At 34.5% G+C, this 22,827-nt stretch overlaps 1 protein-coding gene across 3 annotated transcripts in view; it reads left to right on the top strand.

The window, feature by feature from the left end:
• Positions 1-22,827, top strand: part of IL1RAPL1 (interleukin 1 receptor accessory protein like 1) — a 689,590-nt gene that overhangs the window by 422,305 nt on the left and 244,458 nt on the right. The window lies entirely within an intron of this gene.

Genomic DNA, 22,827 nt, shown 5'->3' with positions numbered 1-22,827 from the left:
TTACAATTATGTAAAACATAGAGCTGAATATACATGTAAGGTAAAAAATGGGCTTTTACAATTATAGGATTACAATGGCAGGCAGGGTGCATCATGATCTAAGTAATGCTGTGTAGTTCCATGATATATTTCCTAAAAGAAGGCAGAATGAGGATTTTCCTGGGAAATTCGAGGTGAACTAGATCCATATGGTTGACAAAGAGGCTTGTGTGTAGAAGTTCTTGCACCTTCAAAATATCTAGTAAACCAAGAAAAGTCTTCCAGAATAATTATGTGGGTTGTTCTTAATCCTTTTTTTGTATATAATATATAAATCTAAAGCACAGCAGCAACTTGTAACACACTGATGTTAAGCATTATGTTGAATTGCAACAGTTTTCTTTAATGGTAAAAAGTTTGTTTTCTCATTCACTGTAACCCATTTTCCCTCCACATGAACAGAAATTATGGTCAATTAGGGAATGCAATTTTCCACTGTGGGATATGTCTGGAAATCATATTGTTTGTGTTGTTTTGGGAAATTCAAGTAATCAATAATATTTATTTAAACTCAATAACCAGGATCTCTTTGTTGTTGTACAACATTGATTTGTTTGGTCAGTACAGATAGGCAATTACTGTCAAGTGATTAACCTCACAATAAACATCCATATATTCTGTTTGATTGACTCTGATATAAAGAAAGCAGAGAAAGATTCTTCAAGTGTGTGATTTATACCAGAATAATGTCAATTATCTTTTGCTATATTTGGTACCTGGATTTCAAAAGTACATATTTACTGTATTTTTAAGTGATGTCTTCTGTCCTTTTGGTTGGTGCTCCACTGCACAGCAGTATTTCAACAGGCTCAGACTGACAGAAAAGAAAAAGAAAAAAAGCATTGGAAGCATATTCATGTTACTATTTGTAGGAATAGTTTTTAAAAAATGTAATTCATCACTTGTAGTGTAGGTAGGAGTTCACTATTTAATGTTTAACTAGACAAAGACAGAAAGAGAGGCTGATTTTGATGTGCTAAAAATGAATGAATTCATAGGGAGGGAACCATTCGATTTCCACCTCTGCAAACCCCAGCAGATTTAAGGACAACCTCCAAATTAGTAAACCCCATATCATCTTTATAATATTATGTGAATAAACAGAACAAGCAGGTAGATTTAGTCATAGTACTAATTTTTTTACACCTGTTCCTTACTACCTCTTCTCTCTGGGCAACTGTGGACAGTCACCATTTAAGGACTCCCTTCCTTTCTCCCACACAATGTGTTTTGTCAGAATTGCTGTCTCCTTTAGGGAAACCTGCTGCTCTTACAGACCATTAACTATGGATGCAATTATAAACATGTTCTTTTCAATATTGGTGTTGTATATTCTTGTTATAACCTCTGTGCTTTAGACCTTAAATATCTGTGTGCCTCAGAGTGAAACATGGAATGGCTCGTATTCTGATTTATCATTGAAGTTGAAAAATAAGAAGGGAATCCACACATTTAGAAAAAGATCAAACTCACTTAATAGGCAGTATCCATCTCATCTAAGTATAACAGTTGAAAACCCCTAAGCCATGGAAAAATATCATTTCCTTTCTGTTTAAAAAATGAGAAAAGAAATTCCCCTTTTAAGCTTAAATTATAAGTACTCAATGTCACCTTGGGTACAACTTTATAATACACCTTTAGAGTAACAACTATTTCATGGCTTCCTTTTTCTTTTTGTTTGTTGTTTTGGGTTTTTTTGTTTAGTTTTTTTTTTCTTTGATCTTAATGGAAACTTTTTCAAATTTTTGAAGATGTTTATCTCACGCTGAAAAAATATAAGCAATTTGAATCAATTTCTTTATTGTTCTGAGATGGGACCTAGAAATTCTCTGTTTTGCAAAACAATATATACTGATTATTTTAGCTTGTAATTAATCAAAATATTCACATAAAAAGCATAATTGGTAGGCTTTTTGGGTTTTGGTTATGCAATTACACATTCCATAATGTCCTGCAATGTACAAAGGAATATATACATGGAATTTTATACGTGGAATTTTAATTAAGGCATTCCTGCTGTCTCTGACAGAATTAATTAAGAATGTTTTGAGTGTTGGGAAAGAAGCCTATTAGAAAAGTACAGTATTAATTAAGTCATAATGCACAACATGGGTCAAAAATACTTTCCTTCAGTGATTTATTTTATTTAAATATTAGGTTTAACAATTTTTATTTTTTTTTAGCTATAGTACTAAGTCATTTGTATGCTCTTTTTGTCATATGTATGCTCTAAGTCACTTGCAAACTCTTTCTGCTTTTGAAGGGTTTCCTTCAGGTCAAATGATGTCCAGCCTGTGTCAGAAAGAATATACCCATTCCCACTGCAATAACATATCGTTCTCCACCATGAACATCATAAAAAAAAAGACCCTATCATACTTGCAGTTGGAATTTTACTTATTCTGTTTTAGTTTTAAATATTAGAACACTTTTTTCTATTCTGTCAGAAGTAAGAAAACCTTATACCTTGCAGATGGAACCAGAGCTAGTCAGTAGGTCCTTAATCCTGAAACCTTTCCTCAGAGATATCCTTTGTTTTCTTTGTTCAGTGATTAGACCCTGAGAAGTTCCCTTGGAAACAACTCCCGCTGGAAGGAGCACAATTTTAGATTTACAGATTCCAACATGTTTACAATCAAGCTATAGGAATAATAAATTGTCAGAGTAATTTTTTTGCTATTATTTAAATTTTTCTGTCTTCAACCCATGACTTTTTTCATCTCTAGGTTTTTTTAGGCAATAAAAAAAGGAATGCATTTTTTCTCATTCAGTTATGCTGTAGTCAACTCTTAGTGCTGTTAAAAGTTTGGGTCATATCAAATAAGCTTTGTCTCTTTTGCTTTCTGACAGATTTAGTCCTCATTAGCATAATGGGAAATCTTAAATGACTACATGTATGTATGTATTTTTAGAGATTAAAAGATCAGAGATTAAAAATAAATAGTATGAAGAAATAATTATAATTAAATTATATACCTAGCCTCACAGCTCAAAACATGTGAATCTTTTATATACAGCTAGCCACCATATATTGTGAATAAAACAAAACCAAAAAAGTCCTGAAGAGGACACACATGCACACATACTTTGAAGGTTATAGCCTGCTCTTAGTGGTCTGTATTTTAACTGTGTAAGACAAAATGTTCACTATTTTTTCCCCAAAAATTTGGCTTCAATTTCTTCCAGGTGTGCTGCTCTTTCACATTCAATTCACATTCAGAATGCACAGAGGTGCTGCCATTAGGATGTTCCTCTTTATTTTTAGCAGGTGCTAGGTGAGAAAAGTATTAAAGAACAAAGAGAGTTGTTTTCCAAGCATTTAGAGATTTAGCACAGACTCTGCTTCGTTTCTGAAGTTATTGACTGGTATGAACCATATTGAATGTACCCAGTGACTACTTGATTCAGCTGATCCCATAATTATCAGAGCTGATGTTCATTCCTTTCGTTCATCATTAATTTAATTCAATTCCAGAACATACTCAGATAGAAGTTCTATTTACCAGTACTCTGTGCAAAGACTAATAAAATATAAAGCAAACAATAGACTCATTATGAAAGCAGCATGTTCAAAATACTAACCTAGCATTTTAAAATGCATAAAATCCTGTAGGTTTACACAGTTATGGCTGAAGAGTAGGATGATTTTTTTTTGTAAATTAGAAATGAGTGATTTGCAATCATTTTAATGCACCTGAAAACAAGGATCTAAATTAATTTCCTGTGTGTATTTGAGCAATAATAATCAAAACATTATGTTGATGTTGGATAAAATGTTCTCTATAAATGTTCATTTTACATATTTATTGTAAATGGGTTTAGAGGATCATTCAAAAACAGGCTTATATGAAAACAGCAATGACCAAAGCTTTATGTATTTTACTTCAAAGGAAGTGAAGATGATGTCATGTACTCTGTGTTATAAATTGCATTGATAAATTAGAAAACCAGCTTCAGCACTTTGGCAAAGAGATGCAAAAGTTAAAGTGAGAAAAAAATTCCAGATTTTCAACCTTGCTGCTGGTGACCTTTTGACATTTCTTCCTTTGTCTTCCTATGCTGCTCACAAAGACCAGTTTTAATTATTAGAGATTATTCATATCATAATTAGGGTAGAGAGAAGATCCTCCAGAAAGTAATTCAAAGAATTAGGAAAAGCAGGGTGGTCAGATGAATAAAGACCTGATGAATAACTTGTTCCCGTTGGGTGATGTGTTTATGTGCTCATCATTCTGGACAATGTTCTATTTCATGCACAGGATACTGCTCTCTTTCTGTTATTTACCAAAAGTCCTCCAGGATGTGGCCACTAGTAGTTGATGATGTAGTCATGATTTCTGCTGGAGCCCTGTACTCCCTGAGGACAATACAGTGACAACAAAAGTGAGGGGGATATTTCAATAATTGGTAAGAAATAGAAGAAATCTTAGTCCACAATCACAATGAAGAATTCCACTTAAATTAAAAAATTAGATATTATGCAAGAGGTGCAGTGCATTACCATGCATACTGTTGTTAAATTTACAACAATTTTGCTTATTTCGATGTGTTATTATAAACCTGATATATTTTTTAATTTATACTACTTTTTTCCTGAAGATTTTTTTTTCTTCAACTTTGGCTTTGTGTGTAAGGTTAAAGACTAATGTAAAATAATAAGTCCAAAAAAGTTGGTTTTCTATATCAGGTGAGGGGAAAAAAATAGAGAAATGACATTTCCAAAATAGAAGTTTATTTGTTTGAGTCAATTTCCCTTTCTTCATGAGTCATAGGAGAATACTGAAATAAAAACAATGTGAATGTATGTTGTTACCAGGATCATTGTTTCAGTTTAGTGTAGTGAAGTTGTTAAGATGAATTCTACAGAGAGAAAGAATTTGCAGACAAAAGTTTATCACAAAAAAGTGCTAGTGACTACTAAAGATATAAAAGACTTATAAACTTGTAGTTTAATAATATCTCACAAAATTAAATAAATCTGTTGTTAAGGCACCCAAGATGCTTGTTAAACAACCTTTGAAAAAGTAGATAAATTACACTGAATGTTAATGTTTCACATTATTGCTATGGGATCAGAAGACTTCATTTTACTTTTACATTCCCCTAGAGTACGTTAAATCCACCTATACTGTCCTAACTAAACATTTGTCATTTCCAAAGCTTTTCTTATACTGCTTTAGATAATTTATATGTACAGTGGAGTCTTCCAGGATGGTACTTTAATAAACCAGAGTATAAAATGTACCAGTACAATAGCATAAGGACCTTCTATTGCCCCCATCCTAAAAACAATCTGTATGCATTCTTAAAAACAGTCTATACACAATTAGACTGACTGAATATTTAGGTTTAAAGTGGAGACAATTTTTCCAATGCCTTCAGTGTCTTTTAAATGGCTTAGGCAAGTTCTAATCTCAGAGCTACTAAGCAAAATTATATTGGTAATACATATGCTTAAAGAGAAATTCCAGACAATACATGTACCTGAAATCATTGCAATTGTTTTTAGAAGCAGGAAATTTTTGTTTACAGAAGAAAAGGAAAGACACCTCATTTTGACTGCAGCAATATCACATGGGGAAATGTGTGTTAATAGAATAGTAGCCTCAAAATCATCTAGAAGGTATCTAATATATGTTCCAGTATATTAAAAGAGTAACTTCTTTTAAAGAGTATTGACATCCTCCAAAATATTGTCATCTCCCGTTCACCAGCCCCCCAAGGGAAAAAAAGGCTTTTTTTTTAATGCTGTTGTCTCAAAGTATTAATAAATTACCCAAAACATCATAGTATATAAACAATAGAAAAACAGTCAATACCAAATTTAAGAAACAAGTTTTACTTGGAATTCTATTGTATTTATAAGGACCCCCGTGGCAGGAAGGAAGGAATGATGAATCTGACTCCATGTTCTCAGAAGGCTAATTTATTATTTTATGATACTATATTATATAAAAGAATGCTATACTAAGATATGCTAAAGAATACAGAAAGGATACTGACAGAAGGCTAAAACGATAATAATGAAAACTCGTGACTCTCTCCAGAGTCCTGACACAGCTTGACCCTGATTGGCCAACGAGTGAAAACAACTGACACCAGAAACCAATGAAACAACCACCTGTTGGATAAACAATCTCCAAACACATTCCACATGAGCAAAACAGAGGAGAAGCAAATGAGATAATTATTGTTTTCATTTTTCTCCAAGGCTTCTCAGCTTCCCAGGAGAAAAATCCTGGGTGAAGGGATTTTTAGAAAATGTGAATGTGACAGAATTCTGTTATTACAAGTGGGAATCAAGACTGAAATCTTAGTTTCTCTGAGATTGGTGTCCATTTGCCCTTTGACTTAAAGAGTCAATTTTTCATTTTTTGACTTTCTGGTTATGAAAGACCAGAACTGATGTTAATTTTAAAAATTAAAAACAATTTTTAAAGAATCCAGCTCTGCAAATCACCCTGATGTTTTATTGGTTATTCTGTCATGCAATTTTTTTCAATTGATGAATGAAACAATTTTATAAAGGTAATTTAGATATTCTTTCTTCATGCTTTAGGAACAGGCAAAATGTATGGTAGCTGCATAGTGATCCTCCAAAACAGGATGAACAAGAGATTTTTTTTAACTTTTATTTTTTATTAATAAAAAGGAAAAACCTACGCATCTATTTCTACATGAATATAAAGTACAAATTTTAATTCTGAATTACTGAAACTATAGTTCCTCCTAGTGTACTCACTTTGGTAAACAGTTTGTTTCAGTCCTTACTGGAATAAATTTGGGTAAAACACCTACTGACTTACTGTAAAAATAGAACTAAAATTCAGCAGTCAAGAGAAATAACTCTAGGGTACTTTATCTGAAAAGTTTAAAACTTAAAGATATGTTAAAAGGAATAGAAATTACTACATCAAAATGGTGTAAGAATTTAACTTCTGATGCTTTACTTATCTATGTGAGAGCTTAAGGTAAGAAAACAATTTCACCAGCTTTTTTTTTTTCTCTGTGTGAATGTGATAACACATAATAATTGCTTGAATATGAAAAAGAAATTGGAACCAGCACTGAAATTTTTCCATTTCTACATTGCAGTTTTTCCTTTTGCTTTGGAGTATTATATTCACACCCAGAACAGGATTAATTTAAAAATATTAGCTATAACTTTATAGAAATATGACTGAGGAGTGATATAAATCAGTGAATTTCCTCCACATTCTTTAAACAAAGTAAAGATGGAAGAACTAGAGTAGAAAGATGCCTGTGAGTTTTCCCCCTTTCTAAATCATTCTGTTTCACCTCACTGCATTCTTTCCATGTTCAACAAGAGGATTATATTTCTCCAGACACTTGATATGACAACGAACATTTCCAGCCCTTAACAAGCCCTTTGTGGAGCTACTAGTCCCACAGCTTAATTTTACTCAAGTTGTGGAAGGTTTATTTATGGTGCATACATGACCTGTTGTGTGCTTTTTTCCCCTAGAGGTAAGACTCCTCTCACCTAAGTTTAATATTTATACCCACTGGCACATGAGCTGGCTGCTCCTCCTGGCAATTCTGTGATGTGACTGATATCCTCTTTATGCCAATGTGTGGAACATCAGATGAGCTGAGTTTTACAGAATTCCACTTCCATCTCTTGACTATTCAAGGCTTTAGTTGACAAACTTAAATGTAGATTTATAATACAGGCATCTAAATCACATGAATCCTACTCTAAGGCTTCACGGTTGTTATGGTTATAACCTTTGGAAATGGCAAGCTGGCTCTACATTATATTTTCTTGTTATAAAATAAGTGTAAAATTTCATGTCAGGTTTTTAAAGCAGACAAGTACAAATCTGTAGTAGAAATATTATTTGTTTTTTAAACAAGATGTACAGCTGAGGAAAAAAAAAGCACAAGCTTTTGGATGTTCAAGGCATCTTTAAATCTCAGGAGCTTAATGTACCAGTTGGTCTAATAAAATATATTGCTTTTACCTTGATACGCCTAAAGCAAAATTACTGTTATTATTTTTCATGGTATTTAAGTTTTCTTAGGATGGAATCACAGCATGCATTTCTTTAAGCTAGCTGCAGTGTGCAAAATAAGTATAGGGTTTTTTATTAAAATATTTCTGTTTTGATTAATTTTGGCAGTTGGAATAAACTGTGCTGCAGTGTGTTACTCGTGTTACACCAAATTTCCCTTTTTCATTTTGTGCTTTATTTGAAAGTGATGATAGTGACTGCAAGACAACTGGAAGCTTTCCTTTTATACTTCACTATTCCCAATTCAGCACAAACTAAATATAAAGAAAAATGAGTCCTCTTTGAAAACAATGGTTTTGGTTTGAGAGCTGCAGTAAACAGAATAAATGTTTTATTATAAAGTAGGTGGGTTACGACACTTCAGTGTAGAGATGGAAAATTTATTTTAAGCTCCTATTTCTGTTCAGTACTTACACACATCTTCTAACAGGGCATTTTTAATGTTCCTGTCAATAGTCTCTAATGCCCAGCTGAGTAAAGAACTGAGGAGAGAGGTGATTTTTGTTGTCTTGTTGTATAGCTCTGCCAGGAAACCTCATGTCTTCCATGCACATCCAAGTGAGAAGAACAACTTGCCATGAACATCTGGTTCCTTCAGAGCTTTGAGCCTGGCACTAGAGCCCCAGCACCAGCTGCCTTATGGCATCCTGGGCTGGACCTGTTCTAACATGAACTGGTTAGACCCTCTGACTCTTTGCATTTTCACTGAAATGAAAATGCAGATGTCTTTGTAATTGCCTCCCAGTTTGTGATTTCAGTGGCCCAAGCCATTCTCTCTCAAAGCCTCTTTGCCCAGCCTGCCCCATGAATGCCCAAACCAGTGATGCATTTTGGGTCTTGGTGTCACATCTACGAGGTGCAGCAGCAGGAGGCACATTTGAGGGGCCACACTGCCTCCCCACAAACACTACTCTGGCTGTTCCTGCCCTCCAGCAAACCACCCATCTGCCCATCCCACCCTGGGCACAATGTGGGTAGTGGCAGTGGAAGAGCCAAATCCTGGCAAGAAAGGCAGCACAACAATAATCCCCCGAGATGGAGGGAGCAGGGGCCACTGCTCCTGTGGGGCCAAAGTGAGCACCTTCCCACCTGGCCACAGCCTCCAGGCCAGCAGCCACCCCTCCATGCAGCAACAGAGCCTTGCTGACATCCTGTTTTGAATTTTCAGGTGTTTTGCTCCTTCAAAACAATTCCATTGGAATTTTTGAGTTAGCGTTCAGAATTCAAAAAGTCACTCATGAATAAAGAGGCAAAGGGCAAAAAATGCATTGTGATAAGCTCATTTAAATAGAAATAGGCTCATTCCTTTGTGTGGGTTGCATATGATTTTTTATTCTTTTAATTTAATATCTAGATTTTTATGAGTAAACTCAGTTTTCTGAGGAGCTACTCTGACACTATCAGGAAAAACGAAAAATTAAGGCTAGGTGAGCTGTTTGTCATTTTCATACTAGCCCTGTCTAGACTTTTTGCTTACATTTGAGCAGTGACAGTTTATTAGGATGAATGGGAGGGCAGGAATAGAGATTTAGGAAGAAAAGACACTTGCAAAATGTGGATAATGTGACATTTAGTAGAGATTATGTGATCACACGAGGAAAAGCATTTATTGTTTTTCCTATTCTCATCCACAAATAAAAAGCTGTACACTTATATAGGAAATAGCCCTATGCAGCTATTTCTCTTACTAAGAGAAGCTCCAAATACTGAAGAAAAATGCTTGGAAGATCTAGTCTGGCTTTTGAAAAGTCAAGGACATTTCAAAATGCTTCTGCATGTATTCTGTAATGTCTTACACTAATATATTATAAATGGTAGTTGGCAGATTACATCTCGTATTTTCAAAAGCTAATGTCTGTACTGTTCTGCTCTAGATGTCTTCTTGTCTACGTGGTTCAAAAACATCTTTGTGATCTGTCAGAGTAGTTTTGATATGCACAGAAAGCTGAGAGAACAAGGATTTATAAACTCCACTCAAAAGACATACAGGTAGAACTGCCTGCTAGGGGTGGGCACAAAGCATGAAGCACTGAAGGTGTCTTACTTTAGACTATAGTATAAATAAATTGGAATAAAATATTATACATACAAGTTCAGGGTCTTGTTTTTACTTAATAGTTCCATAAGACACATGATAACTGTCAGTATTGTTTTTTTATAATCCATCCTTTGAAAACAGCAGTTCTTAAAAATGTACTGTATTAAAAAAGAAAACTAATCCAAACAAGATAAATTGTGGGAGGGTTGGGCATTTCAGGCCAAATTAAAAGATTTTCACAACTTGAAAGTTATCTTTCCACTTTTGAATGTACGACAAAGTCACTCTTCTAAGAAAACATGAGCTGATCTGGTTTCCTTATTAAACTGAGTGCTTCAGAGTATCAAAGGGCAGAAAACTTGCATTAACTTGATTAAAAATACTATACAGAGTCAAGAGAAAAAATGACAAATTTACTTCTGTAATTTTAAAAGGATTTTGTGGGCTGAAAGGAGGGTTTTTTTAATAAGTTAATTGTTGCAGAATGATAACTACATGTGTGGAAGGTCCTTGTAGCTCCTTCTCATGTATATTATGGAAGAGGAAATAAAATTAGTAGAGTAAGAAATGCAATTCTGATTCAAAAACTCAGTTGGAGGTGGTCCTAATTCTTGTTCATTTATGGCAATTGATAACATCTAGTTAAATTAACTGAACTACTGTTAAATTTTCAGGATGTGGATTGTACCTTCAACATGCATAGAAAAAGGGTATTTATTCTTTTAGAGGCCTTTTAACATTGTCAACAAGTTAGGACAGAAAAAAAATGTTTTGTGCCATTTCAGACATTAAAAGAGAAGCTAACCCAGTGCTAAACCTGTAGTCTGTAAGGGATTTTGAGAAAAGAAAAAAATCATTTGTACTGGATTGGTGGGCTGTTATGTTAAAAATTTGAAAGAGGGTGAAAAGTGTACTCATCTACAGCTAAGAGGCATTTGGTGATTTTTTACCTATTTTACCTCTAATAAAAATAATAGTCACATTGTATTAAAATCAGTTTTACCTCTTCTACTTTTAATTGTAAATATTCAAGTCTTTTAATTAAACATACGCATACACACATTCATTAAATTTGAATGGAGTTTGCTGACTACCAGAAAGAAAGAAATCTTGAGAGGAGTGGATCACACAGGTTGCTTTTGTGGTTTTTTGTTTGTTTGTTTTGTGAGGAGAAAAAAAAATCTTTTAAAACTGCTTTGCTGCATGTGACCTTTACCAAATTTTGAGTAACACGTAGTTTAAGAAATATATGGAACTTTCTGCCTGGAAGGAAAATTCATTTTTAACAAGAGAATGATGATTTAAAATCCTGCTGTGTTTTTAGGAAGTTCTTCTATGAAATAAGAGGCAGACTATTAATTCCTATAGTAATTAATACACCAACTCTTTTTCCTAAATAAGATGATGGATTTCCTGGGTGCAGGAGAAGAGTAGCTGTAAATTCAAACCAGGGCAGCAGAATAGCTGTGGATAGAGCATTTATTTAAGACAAGCATATATTTCTCTCTACTGTGCAATGGGAGCCTGAGAAGACTGCAACACATTTGTGGTGTACGGGAGAAAGTGAATATGCAAATATAGAGGGAGTAATAGGCTTCCACCAGTAGAGAAAGGAAAAATACACGTAGAAAAGACAGTGGTTTATTTTTTTTCTACAGGAAGCCCAATGTAAATGCAAGTATGATTTTCCCTACTGTGGGATTTTCACGAGATAGTATTGACACTAAAGACTGGTGAGGTAGTCAGAAGTTCTGAATATATTTAAATGAATACAGTTGTATCTGTCATCATGAATTGCTGCTATAATCACAGCTTTTAAAACCCACTGTTGGCTTCAACATTCCATGGTACAATGGAACTCTTCAGAACTGGAATAGTTGTTGACATTCCATGAAAGAAAACAATAGAAGTGGAATGAATACGCTTAGATTTCTTTTTACTCAGTACAACTGATTTATAAAAAGAAATAGCAGAGGGAGAGAAAAACAAGACAAACCACTGTGAAAAGTAATTAAAGATATTAATAATTGGGAAGAGTAAAATACAGCTACAGCTATGATAGAGAATATTGGTCACTATTTAAACTACTAAATGGATTTTTTAAAATTGAGTATTTTTATATCATTAGCATTGTCATAGCTATTGCGCTGACTTTTGTTTCTAATTTCTGTTAAAAAATAAGGTTATGTGAGGTTTTTAATTTATCATTTATGTACCAGCGGGCTGTATAACTGTTATACAAGATTTGTTCAGTTTAAGCTGTAAGTATTTCGATTCTAACTGCTGAGAAGTTCAAAGGTGATAGATTTTTAGTTAAATTTTTGCAATATATATTTCTGTCTAAATTAGCTGGTGATGAATGTACTGTACCTGAATATCATTGAAATAATGCTTTCATGAGAGCTTGCTGCCCAAGTGTGTATAGAATGATACAGTGAAAACATCAGCCAAAAACAAATCTAGACATCCTTTACTTGTTTAAAAAATCATGATTTCCCTCTCCCCCTCCAAAGGGTAGCTCTCAAAATCGTTTTGGAATTTGTATGAAATACGTTGAAGAGCTTTGCCTTTACCTGTCAGCTTTGCCTTTACCTGTCATCATGAAATACTTCAACTGCAGCATGCAGCCTTTTCCTGTTTGAAAACCTTTAAAACTGTTGTGCTCATTCTAAGGAATAAAGAAAGTGAGAGGCTCCAAATTGCCTTTGAAGCTATTACTACATAATCCACTGCATGATGTTCCTTTACTTGCTTTGTTGCTTTTATTCTAGAAATGGCATTATAGCAAAGTAAACAACACTGTCAAATATATAAACCCATTTTTCTCCCTCCCTAAGGTTATGTTAGCTACCTATACAGACATTTGAGAGATATCTTTGCATCTTATGCACAAATGGTAAACAATATTGAAATATAAATGTATGAAGAATATTAGAATAGGTTTGTAAAAAACTAAATTAACATTTAATATGGCTTTATTATACAAATAATCTGTCACAGCCTGTAAATCCTCCTCCTCCTGCTGCACTGAGTAAAAGCAGAACACCTTAGCTAGGAAAAATCAGAAATACCTTTAGTTTTGTCTGCTAAATCTAAGGTGGGACTTTTGCATCCACATACCAAATTGTTTTTAAATAACCTTGATTGTCCTTTGAGACTTGATCCACATGCTTGGAACTTCACCAAGCATTGTTAAACAGGTTAGAGTGCAGGCTGTAAATATTGAAATTGTGAGTCTGAGGCAGTTTGACAACTAGACAAGCATTTAGAATTCTTCTAATCTTTTTTTCATATGTCATCTGTTAAGAAGTGAATGGTTACATTAGAAATCAAACCTATAACAGTTGCTTGCTATCCCCTTGTTTTCCTTCTGGAAAATATACCTCTGCCTAATACAGGAAAAATTAAATAAAATTATTTGGAATATCTTTTTTTTTTTTTTCAGAGCAAAATCTTAATGGTTAATGAAATACGAATGCATAAGTAAATGAAAATATATAATTGAGAACTTAGACTGTGTGGAAGTGAAGAAATGTGGGAGGAGGAAATGTTAGAGAAGGCAGATATTGCAGCAAATGAGGCTCAAAAACTCTTAGTAGTACTTGTGGGAATTAACTAGGAAGATGTGCTGCCTAAAAGATCACAATGTTCACAAAATCTTATTTCTGAATGACATAATTTTGTTACTTGCATTGCAGTTCCATCAAATGATGATTTTTGTGACACTGCTGGAGTTGGTGAAATGTCACCCCTGTCTGGCAGTCATTCTTGAAAAACAGGCTACCAACAAAATGAATAAAACCACCTTCTAAACAGATACTGCAATACTGCATTACAAGAGCAGTCATAGGCAGGAGCTTTCTGGGTGTCCTCAGACAGTTCCAGGTTTGGAGATATTTAAAAAAACAAAACAATAGTTTCACTGCTGATGAATTCAAAGTCTCAGAACTCAAAATCTCTCTTAATCTCTCAGTCATCTGTACTAGATTCATGAGAAGAGGGACAAAACCACACAAAATTCCCATTTATAAATTAACAGGCATATCTCATTGTGATTCCTGTCTGACAATGTCTACATCACAGAAAATGCCATTACAGTGACCAATAATTGGCACCATTTTGGGTCATCTCAGAGAAGATGAGACTTGGATGGTTTTGGAGGTTGCACTACCAGCCTCACTATTGGGCAGAGTCCCAAAAATACATTAAGAGTGCAGGGAGGATGAAGAAACCTCTCTGCTCTGGTTTGTAGATAAAGAATTTGGTTCATGACATCATGATTCTTTGCCACTCAGGATAAATAACTTCATTTGAAATTAAATGGTCTCTGTCTGACTTCAAGATATCTTTCAATAGTTTGCCTGCGGCTGATATAGAAATGGAAAAAATAATGCTTGAATGGCAAATCAAGATGGTTACTGAAGTGTTGCCTAGATTCAAATTGGGTTGGTTTTTTTGTATGTTTTGTACACAGAAAAGAAGAAGATTGGATTATCTGAATTAGAATTTAACTTAAATGTATTGATCCCTACTTAAGGAGATACCCAAATTACTCCTAGATGATCTGCCTGGGGATCAGCCAGAGTTGGGCTAAACTGCAAACTTTTATGTTGAAGGACTGTGATGTATTTTAATTTGTTTAACAGCATTTCTAGCTCTTGGACTTGATGAACTTAAGCATCTTTTTCAACCTAAACAATTCTGTGACACTATGCTTCTATGAAAAAAGCTGTGGTATTCTCTTATGTCACTACAAGATCCCTTCAGCCCAGCTGTATTTTGGAGCCACATAGTTCAGCAGCTGACAGTAGGTATCAGTATTAGTGTGTGCTCTAACTCTTGCCAAGGTCCTGAATAGAAGGTGATTCTTTGCTCTTTGCATTTGAAGTTCATCATTTCTCTGTCAGGATCCCAGACTTCACTTAGTATTCTCTGAATATTTTTCTAATTTCAAATAATATTTTGGACGTTTAAAATTAAGTTGGAGACAGTTGTCATGAAACCAAGTACTTTTTGCTTCAATCATGGATAATTGTTTTCAGATAGCAATTAATAGGGTAAAAATCAGTATTTGCACTCAGAAAGGCAGTATTACTTCAAAACAAAGAAACAGAACCCCACCAGCTAAAAACCCCACAGCAGAAATCAGTGTTGCCTGTTCTGCCTATCCCAAAATGTGAAAGGAAAGCAGAGCACTTGCACTCTGCTGTCAGTATCCTGCCCAAATTTCAAGTCATTGCTTTTAAGTTCACGGCAGCACTGCACTTCTACAGCTCCTATCTCATCAAACCTGCTGCAAAATTAAACACTGAACTTTGCTCCGAGAGCCGAGGCAGACACTGGAATTTTCCATAATGCTCAGCTGAAATTTTCCTGTGCTGCTACCAGTCTCCCTCCCTGCTGGATCTCAGGCTGCCCACAGCCCTGCTCCTTGAAGAGGAGCTGTGCAAAATGCTTTGCAGCAGCACCCACTTGGTAATTGTTTTTCTGTCTAAAGTTTCCAGTGCTTCTAAACCAGGCAACATATCCAACTGGCAGTGAAAACTGCACAATCCTCGGTTGCCTGTGACTGTCAAATCTCCCGGAGTGGTGTTGGCAGGTAAGAGCTGCTCATTTCCAGCTAATCTAGATTTTTCTAGTAAACTGAAGACAGGTTGGATGTGGCACTGCTGGGACCAATCTTTAGCTTCGTACTCAGTAAAATGCAGAAAATGTTCTCAAACACATTTTCCAATTTCTTTATTACAATTAGAGGCATGCAACACTTAGTGTGCTTGCCTTCCTGGTCACAAACTCTTCTGATCACATTCTGAGAGACAGAAAAGTCTTCAGATATTCCCTTCAGATTCTGTAATTCCAGCTTGGTTCATAATTTTATTATGTGCCAAACAGCATTTGGACATCAGAGGAATGCATCAGTCACCCTGAATGATTTATAGAAAGATTTTTTTTTTTTTAACTAGCTTTTTAAAAATTAAAATGTTTTGAATTAATACTGCTCTGAGTTTCATAATTGTAGACATAGAAGAGCATACCTGTGAAACATGTAGAGCTCCACAATAGGTAGATGCAACTTTATTTACCCAGTAGGTACTCTCTGGATAATAAAGCAGGCTAAAGTTCCTTCCTGAATTATCATCTTTCATGGAAAACTTTCATTAGCTCCTCACTGACCCTCAGACCATTTTAAGAATTACATTCCCTTCCCCTCACATGGCAGTGAAAAGTTGGGTCAAATGGGACTGCCATTCTGCTTCCCCAGGAGGTCAAGACTTAGTGTTAGATGATGTCTCTATCTACCATTAGTGCTTCTTCAGAATAAAAAAGTACCCATGGAGCAGGACTAAGCTGTCTTGAAACTCTGACTTTTCCCCATGTAAACTTTTCCTCTCTGACTCTTGCTTATCCAAGGAGTTAGACACCTTACGAAGTGAAAAATAGGCGTGGCATTCATAGAACCAGGTGTGTGTACATAGGTATACACATGATGGGAGGAAGTAAGAATAATAATAGATTGTTCAGACCTGAGACATAATTCCTATGAATGCAATTTTCCCCCTAATTTTGACCAAAACTGAAGACTGTCTTTCCTGGTCACCTCTGGTGCTAGTTATGGTACATCAGGCTCTTGATTACAATTTTTAATTGCCAACAATTCTCACCTTCAGCATTTAAACTATAAATATCCAGTTCTTTCCAGTGATTTCCTTCAATACAGCACTGCTGCCTCGTTTAGAGTGACCTCCCAGAAAAATAAGAATTATGAAAATAAAATTGTTTTGCTCTGTTCTCTTATGATTTCACTGAAATAAATTTGCATGAATCAGATTAGAAGTGTGTTCACCTGAAGGACCAGAATATAACCAGAATATAATCAAACCGGAGTAGCACTCCATTGCTTTAAAAAGAGACTGATCTTTTTTAATTTGTTTCTCAATACGTACTTAAATAAATAAGCTTTTTAAAACATGGCATGAGCTGATTAATTAACCAAAAAAATTACTTTGGAAAGAGACTGTGCAGCAAAATGGCCTTAGAATGAGATTCCTTTCAAAACATCTTATCTTTTTAGCCATTTGCAAGTTTCTCATTCTTTGTCAAAAAATTTTAAAATAGAAAAAGAAAATAGAATGACAGAGAAAAAATTATGAAATTGGAATAAATACATTTTCTTTAACACTTCTGTTCTTTAAAGGAAAAATATTTCTATTCCTGGTCCCTACGCAAACATTGTAATAAATGTCATTAACTGTGGAAATATGAAGCAGAAGCAACTTCTTGGAGGTAGGAGGGATATTTCCTTTGCATTTGGCATTTAAAACAGGTCTCAGATTGGCAAAAGCTTTTTTAGTCTGATAGGCTGCAGCCTATCAGATATAGAGATATTATCTATTGCTGAAATTGTTTCTAAAAATAATCATTATCACAGAAATTCCAAGAAAGTTTGTTTGTTTGTGTTGGTTTGTTATTTTTTACAAAAAACTATTTGAATTTGAGCTAATACTTTTATTGGAAAACTATGCAGCATGTTTTCCAAGCAGTCTCTTCTCTAATTTCTTTCTTTGAGATATCTTTGATATAGAATCTTTGATATAAAGTAATAATGACAAAGACCAAGAAATGGGGAAAAGAGGAGTATGAATTTGTGTATAATCTTAGCTGTATTCTCAAAGAAGAGAAATGTACCCTGACAAATATAGGATGGCATTACAGGGCCCTTTGACAGCAGCTTCTTCTGTATTACTGTTTCACAGGACATGAGAAATGATGTTTCTTTCTTCATAGTGAGAGATGGAGGTCAGTAGAATATCTCCTCTCTGAAAAGAATTGAAAGATGCTGCCTCTCAGATTAATGTACATTGGTGTTAGTATCATAGTTTATGGAAGAAAAGCCAATTTTGGGCAGTAGGGCTGTGGTTTGGCAAGTCAAACCTTACTGACACAATTAATTGTCTTCTTATAAGCACTGACATTACTGCCCAGCATGTGTCAGAATTATGGTCCAAAGCATTATGAGCCCTAGGCCTAATTGTGATTTTAGATCATGTTTAGCTGTAAGAAGGGAGAAAAAATTCTCATAAATTGCTTTTTTATTTTGATATCCATGCTACATTTTTCAGCTTCCTCCATGAGGCATTTCTGTCCATCAGAATGTCCACTCTCAAATAAACTTTCCTAAGAAAAAGATATTATTCATGCAAAAGAGTATTTAAAGGTTTGTATTGATGTGAGACTGTTTTAGTTGGCACTGGAACTGCCTTATGTTTACATCTATCAGGTACTCACAGTATATTTGATCCTCTCTAGGGAAATACATCCATGATCCAGCTGCCTGGAAGTCCCTGTTATCAGCCTGCTGCCAATAGCTGACATCACTTTGGGCTGTATCTGAATTTTAGTTCTTGAGTAACTTTTAATGGGGCATGACATTTCTATTCATTATGTGCTTTCTGTGTTCATCTTTTTTTTACATTCCTCATTTTTCCTGTAGTCATCCAGTCTCATCTCTTAGTTAATTCAAAACCAAAGGGTACATTTAGATGTATCGTAGTAAAAACATGGATGTGTGTTCTGCTTTTGAAATGGTAGGAGTGCATTAAATAGTGAAAGAAGAAATACAACAAAACTAGCCCAGCTCTTGCTTTTAAATAATTAATTTATAGGATAAAAATGGATATATCTTAATACTGAATATCTTTATTAAATTAGTAGTTTCCAGAAGAGTAGGTGTGACATGACTTACAGACCCAACATATTCTTTTACAAACCCAAATATATAATTATTACTGAGATACTAATTTAGTAATGACCAAAACTTCTTGAAGATTTTGTTTTATCTTTGTAAAGTTTTCCTGGCATATTCATCACTCTAACTTAAGAGTGTTTCAACTAATATAATTTATTTTTTAACCTTTTATGAGCACATTTATCACTTTCTTAATAGACAGATATCCTGCTTTCTATGTTTTTAGCATAGATAAAAATATTTGAGGAATTCTGAATACTTTGAATTAAAATGCAAAAAGAAAAAAGAAAAGAAATCTTGTGTTGTGGTAGTAACTAAATAAGGAGTGATTTCATCTTTAACTGATACTATTGACCAAGGGTACTGCTCTTAGAGCTATAAACAAATAGCATATACAAGTAGTTTTGGATTAAATGTATGTAAAACAAGATGAATAATCAGCTTTCCTTCATGTTCTCTCTCTCGCTCCCTGAACACCCAAATAATTTCAAAAAGCAGAATTGCAACACTGATTTCCCAATAGATAGCAAACCTAGTGAACAAAACTTAGATTTGTAGCCTAAGACATGAATTTTTCATTGAAGTAATAAGAAAGTAGTTACTGTATGTATTTATGTTTTCTCTTAGACAAATGAAGTAGCTACTGAATTCTGCACAGAAGGCAAATACTGAGAAATTTAAATAGGACACATTCATACAGAATATGTTTATTATTGGTTGCATATATCATTTAATATTTAAAAGCTCTTTTATCATGTACTGTAGCTCATGGAAATAAGCTTTCCTCTTATATTTAGTCTTGGGAAATGGTTTTTAGTTAGAGGATTCTGGGATTTAATTACAGAACTTTTCAGAAGCTCTTGTTAAAGGTACTAATTCTACCCTGAAAGGGTCCATATATCCACATTTGGTCTATAGTAGTTACGTAAGGAGAAATGAAAGAACTGAATGTCATGACCATGACATTTCCCAAGAATAACTTTCAGTCTTCTCTTACTTGGAGTTCAGGGAATTTTTCCACTGCTGTCTGCAATAATAGTCTTTTTCCAAACTCCATTTCACAATTTTTTACAGTTCTATGTACCTTTAAAGCCTCTACAAGATCTTGCGGGAAGGAATTCAACTCTTGCAATCAAGCACTGTGTGAAAAATGGTATTTTTTTCTTGGTTTGAAACTTTTTTCTGTTAGTAGTTAGTGACTGATTCTATTCTAAGTAACATTGCTGAAAACCAAGAACAAATCTGCTTTAAAAGTTTTAACAGAGAGGGTTAAAAAAGAGATGCAGTTGTTATGCTGTTGAATATTCCTGTTCTCAAATATAAAAGTATATGATTTCAAATTTTCCAACTAAATGGTAATGCAAAGGTAATGAATGCATTGGTAACTCAAACCAATGAAAATAGTTCATAATTCTCAGAGTTACCAAAAGGACTCAAAAATTCTGCACCCTGGGATTTTAAGTTGCTCAAGAAGGATGTAAAGTCAGACTTTGGCTGCTTTGGAGTTCTTCAACCTTTCAGTATTTATTCCTAGCTATACTTAAAGTGGTTTTTATTTTACAGCTCCAGAAGTTTAAGCATACAGATAAGCCAGTGATCAATTTAAAATACCAATTGTGTAAGGCACTCACCTAGATACACTCCCAAAGTGTGAAGTTATCTTGAAGACCCTCAGAAGAAGTAAATTTCACAAAAGCACAGACAAACACACAATGTATGTGCTGGTGGCCAGTACACAGCTTTGTCTCACCAGTTTATAGCCATTGGGCCAGAAAACCACCAGTGATTGATCTGAGCTGCTCACCTGGGCTCTTGCCCCTATCAGGGACTGGCTGATTCACACTGAAGTGTCTCTTTCTTGCTTACTTCATTAGAGCAGCCAGTATTGGTGAGATCAGATCCATTCAGGGTCAGCAGAGACCACCTTGATACTTTTGACCAAGGGTACTGCTCTTAGAGCTACAAAACAAAGAGCATATACAAGTAGTCTCCTAGAACTGGAGGCAGCTGAACAGTTATGGATGAGGCAAAGAGCAGACTCATGGCTGATGTGCCCAGGTGCTCTCAGCTTTTCACCGCTGTTTTTCATTCTGACATTTACCTTACGCGTACCTTCATTTTCCTTTGAAAAGAGGACACAATTGCACTTTCCTTTTTTTGTTTTTCACCCAATATATCTCTTTAGATTGTTCTTTTCTTTTTTACTGTGTATTGAATTCTCTTGCAAGTGACAATATTCCCTATGAGATATGCCAGATTTAAGACACATAGTCTTTTTAAAAAATCATCACTTTTGCATCTAACCCTTTTTCCTTGTCACTGCCAATCCAGAAATTAGTAGGACAGCAAACTAGATACCTAGTTACTCATAGCAAATTATGGATACCTAAATCTCCAAATCCACAAAATAAGCTTTCAATTGCTCACATGTAAGGATTTCATATTATTCCTCATCAAATGAAGAAAAATAAAGCACTTTTTTTTTTTAATTTAATAAAAATGACCAATGCACAGTTGTCATTAAGCAAGGTAAAAGAGGTCCAGCATCTGGTAAAACTAGAACAAGTTTTTCTGTTTGATCAGATTCTTCCTCTCTACCCTTCCTGTCATACTTGAATGTATACCAGTGTAAAATAATTGTAGTGTCACCCTGGAGAGATGAAGGCCATGCACTTCTCATGTAGAGGGGCCACAGCACACAGGAATTAAAACCTGATCACATAATTACAAGGATCTTGTCATATAAAATGACTACTCAGAAAGAATGTTAGGCCAGGATTTGAAACTGATCAACAATTTCCTGTGCCTCTGTTGTACAGCACGATTAGGATGAGGAGAATGGTAATAAGAAGTACTCTCATCTGGTAATATGTATTTTCACCTCATTAAACACTCAGTGAATAGAGTTAGGCTTTTTTTTGGCTGAAAATTAAACACTGATGACTATAAAATACGCTTCTTGATGCAAGTAATATTGGAGAATTTCTGTTATGGAAACATTAAATCTGTTCTAAATAAATTTTGAGGCAATAGGAAGAGTTTCAAGGATTAAAAATCTGATGTATTTTACTTTTTGAAACTACTTATAAATTTCTCTTATTAGTTTTGCTGCTGAATTAATATGGCTGCAATGAGAGAATTCATATTTTCTCTCCAGTTTGAATTCATCATATTTTTTGACTGTTGCACCATGTCTCTCAGAGTTTTCTGGCTACAAAATTGTAAACAGTACCAAAACATGCAGAGTTTTCAGAAGCTCAGAAGGTTTAAAAATCAAAGGTAGTGTTAAGAATGGTGCTCAAATTCATCTCTCTCTGCACTATTTTCCTGTGCTGTGCTTATTTGCATGGGATGGAATATTTGATCCATAAAGTAGGTGATGGAGGAGAAATTTTGAAGACTTGATGAAAGCAGAAAATCAAGTTTATATGAAAGTTTCAAAGTATCTTCCTTGTGAACCTTTACATTTACCATTATCAGTCTTAAAGATGTTTAGAGTTTACCACTTTGTGCTATCTTTTATTTAAATCTAGTTCATCCTCTTTTGCAACAACTGGTTGATTTGTAAAAACTTTGATTTTTCAGTAGAATGAAAGAAAAGAATTTAGTGAATTAAAGATAGTTGACAGAGTGTAAATTTTAGTTATGACTCCTTAATAGTCATCTGGAGACAATGGTATGAGCACAAAAAACTTAAGTTTATCCATTTACCTTTGGTTTCTGTGGTTAACCAGTGAACTCCTACTTCACATTTCCATCTGCTGTCTTCTGTAAATCTACCCCCTGAAACAGTAAACAGTGGAAGTCATTTAGTGGGTTCAATAAAATTGCAAAGACTGAGTTTGGATAGCTGGAGGAGTGTTTAAGAGTTTCATCCTGATAAGGAAAAGACTGTTTTGCAGGTTTTTAGGAACAGTTAATCAATTGCTGAATTCTATTGAACTCTTATGGAATGAGATCAGTTAACC

The sequence above is a fragment of the Agelaius phoeniceus genome, chromosome 2 (assembly GCF_051311805.1).
Source record: "Agelaius phoeniceus isolate bAgePho1 chromosome 2, bAgePho1.hap1, whole genome shotgun sequence".
In the NCBI taxonomy this organism is placed as follows: Eukaryota; Metazoa; Chordata; class Aves; order Passeriformes; family Icteridae; genus Agelaius; species Agelaius phoeniceus.
Note: the sequence above shows the minus strand (reverse complement) of the source record. Positions and strands in the feature narration are given on the sequence as shown.